A 3827-nucleotide genomic window follows, 5' to 3' on the forward strand; every position below is an offset into this window, starting at 1 on the left:
GATAATGTATAATATACATGTATGGTGTCGAACATTGGTCTATTTGTTGGTACTTCAAGGTAAGATCTAATAAAGTAAATACTCATGCACAAAGAAACAATCAATACATTAACATGAAACAAAATACAACGTGATTCACATTAAATTAGATAAGGAATTGCAATTATCTCGTTAGTAATCAGAAAACAGTTTCGATTCTCCATTTTAGGATTTGTATTGATAATTTCCAATTTGACCTGTTAAAGAAACAGAACCGAATGAGCAAATAGGGAATGGCAAATCAAACCGGCTCTGCTGGCGAGTGCAGTAATGATCATTCGAATGTTTGTTACAGACGTATCATTAATGGGCAAACACAGTTATTGGTTAGCGTTTATTAGCAGGCCCAATTCAAATTCAAACATTTCTATTCAAAAGAAAAACCGTTCGTGATCAGAAATCTGACATCAGCTAAGAATAGGTCATATAGTTAAACGAATTTATTGAATTTAGTGATTTGCCGAATTGCTGTTGAGGAAGATATAATAATAGACAACATGACTTGACGAGGTCATAGAAAATGTGTATTGATTCCTCTCAACAATGACTTTTGCGTAATATCGTCAATGTGCATCTTTCCAGATAATGGAGTATAATAGCAACAAATCATTAACATTTTGCAGTGTCCTGCTCTAAAGATGGTGCAGTGCAATAAAGATGGTTAAATAAAACATGCTGTAGTTTTGCATGTAATGAAAAGAATAGTGCCAACCTTTCAGAAAACCCAACAAAAAAATCACATACATTAATCAATAAAGTTCATTCTCTGAATACACATATAATTTGATCATCTCTGCACCGAATCATGGCATTCTACAGAGTTGCTGACCAAAATTAATTTACAAAAACGTTAGGAGCCTGCCCCGTGTGAGGATCGAACTCACGACCTTCAGATTATGAGACTGACGCGCTGCCTACTGCGCTAACGAGGCCGCTGAAGGTCATAAAAACTTTCAGTCATTTGTAAATAAAATAAGTTCATCTTCACTCGTCATTATTTACAATGAAATACATTTACACTAAGAAATAGGGGTGTTAGAAAGGTGCAACTTTGCGGGGGAAAAGGTGCAGAGCAACCAATCGAGCATAGTTGCAACTTTAACTCGCCACCGCTCCTGCCCAGGCCCGCGGCTGGCGGCAGGGTGTAAGTTTGAACCTCATGTATAGTCCAAGTTGCTGTCATACTTCATCCTCATCAACATGTTTATCTTCACTCGTGATTATTTACCATGAAATACATGCAGCATCGTATAAAACTCTATCTGACTTTTGATGGCTAATATTGATAGATTATTGAATATAATGAAAGAGCATGCTCCTGAGCTTAATTGAGACTTTCCTTGTACCTCTTTACACGCATTATTCAACCCCATTTATTATTATTAAGACAATGTTAACAAATATCAATTTTACTTTTTTTTAATAAGGATGATATTAAACTTCGTTTTTCACCTGAATGAGTTACTGGATATATTATGGCATCTCAAAAGTTATTTTGTAGAATATTAATACTCTGCATGACGAAGCATATTGAGAAGAGGGAGGGTGTAAAAAGCGACGTAGCTATAATAATACTTCGATTCAGTTGAGAAGAATGGCGTTACCTGTTGTTCTTCTTGCCCTCACCCCCATCAACATACCATGTCACCCCTGGATACGCGTAAAATATCAATAAAAAGATGACGAGTTTATCTTTCATGCATAGTCCGGACATCTTCTCATTTCTATCTTGATATTCAGTAATACTTGTAAACTTCCCCCCTCATTATTGATTAGCTTTATTTTCATGAGTATCACTTATAGCCACAAACCACAAGAGAAAAGAATCAATACAAAACCCCAAAAGACCCGAATCAAGTAAACTAACCCAAACTAAACTAATGAAACTAAATAAAACCAAACTGTATTACCTGTAGCACAAAGCAAAACAGTGGCGTACCTTGGGTCACGGCATGAGAGGGGGAGGGGGCACCAGCAAAAAAAATGAGTCACTTAGTTGGCGCGCGAAGCGTGCTAAATTGCCAGGTATACTGACCTAAAAGAGACATTTTAAGGACTGTGGCATTATACGGATATGTATGTCACTGAACAAATAATGCGAGCGCGAAGCGCGAGTTGAAATTTTTTTATATTCATATCAGAAAAAGGAACATGTTAATTACTGATTTTAGGAATTCATGAAGAGCAGACATATCTCATCCACTAGCGGATCCAGGGGGGGAGGGGGGACGCAGCCGGCCCGTGTCACCCCCCCCCCTTGAGATGCACAATAAAAATTTGTAATGTAAAAATGCCGTTAAAACAGAAATGTGTCCGCTCCCCCTTTGAAGACCCTTTTTTTTCTTACCAAATTTTTACCTTATTTTGGGGCTAAAACCTTTTTTTTTTGCTTGTCAATTTTTTCTTCGGGAAAATGTGCCCCCCCCCCTTTCGAAAAATCCTGGATCCGCCCCTGATCTCACCAACCCACTAATGCGAACGTTATCATGAACTGGAAATATTTTATATTCAGACCTTAAAAGGGGGCAATGACTTTAAGTAGTCATGCAAAAGAAGCATATGTCACTACATAAAACAATAACTCGAAGTGAATATATGTGGTGTACATCGACTTGAAAACGTTTTAGTACAGCATGATTATATATCTCGTAAAACAGACGATGCTAGCACCAGGAACGATGAACACATAGACCCTGAGCAAATTATGTTTCATAAAGTTATCAAAAATATTTCACATGTAATGTGATATTTTTTTCTTTCCCACTACGTTTTTCTTCCTTTCTCCCTCTTTTTCTCCCTTTCCCCCGTTTAAAAAAAAAAATTGGCCAGCCGATGGGGGAGGGGCACGTGCCCCCCGTAGTTAAGCCACTGTTGCTTTACCATAATTGAGAAAGATGAAGAAAAAAAAACTCAGTAGAATTATTTTGTAATTAACCCGCCCAAATCTGCCAGTCTGCAGTAAATAATTTCGTTAGGATTAGATATTACAATTGTCACCTGCATTCGCATAAACATGTCTAAAATGTACATTAAACTAGGCTGACACTTGCACGATTCGGTGGCACGCATTGGCACGACTCGAGTCATGTCAGTGCGCAAACTAGTCGTAAAATGACGTGAAGTTTGCGTAAATCCATCGTGCCATGTCGGGACGAAAATTTTGAAATGTTTAAAATTTTAGTCACGACAAAATTTAGCGACCTGGTCGTGAACTATGCGCAAACTGTTCGTGAACTCATCGGGACGATGAGGGAGGATGTGTGCCAGTGCGTGGCAGTGCGCGCCCTGCCACGACTGTCACGAATATTTCACGAAAAGCTTACGTCGAGTTCACGAGTAGTTTACGACATGTTTGTATTTATTTAGACAAGTAAAACATACAAAGTAAAACATGTCAAGGGATACAAAAAAAGGTTTGAAAAACCCGTACAAGTTTGGATCCCAAATATAAAGTAACATCAAGATAAAACATAGATTAAACAATCGGAAAAATAAAATGTGAATTACCATAGAAAAGAACATAGAAATCAATAATAGATTTATGTAACGTTTAAAAATATTTTAAAATGTGATATAAAAACAAAATAATAAAATATGGATAAGATAACATAATGTAACAAGTATAATAAAATATAATACAATAAAAAAATTGATGAAAAATCTTTATGAGTTGTGGTGTGATTCAAAATTATACATAATATGGAAAGAATGATAATAAATTAGTTGTGAGGCATCATCATAGAAAGGAAAAGTGAAATTATTTAGTAACATAGAAATGACATAAGAAG

The 3827-nt window shown here is 36.5% G+C and overlaps 1 non-coding gene across 1 annotated transcript; it reads right to left on the reverse strand.

Moving 5' to 3' along the window:
• Positions 1-898: 898 nt before the first annotated feature.
• On the reverse strand, positions 899-971 carry TRNAM-CAU. The gene has a single exon. It is a non-coding gene; the product is annotated as a tRNA-Met (tRNA).
• Positions 972-3827: the final 2856 nt, after the last annotated feature.

Source organism: Lytechinus variegatus, chromosome 2 (genome assembly GCF_018143015.1).
Source record: "Lytechinus variegatus isolate NC3 chromosome 2, Lvar_3.0, whole genome shotgun sequence".
NCBI lineage: Eukaryota > Metazoa > Echinodermata > Echinoidea > Temnopleuroida > Toxopneustidae > Lytechinus > Lytechinus variegatus.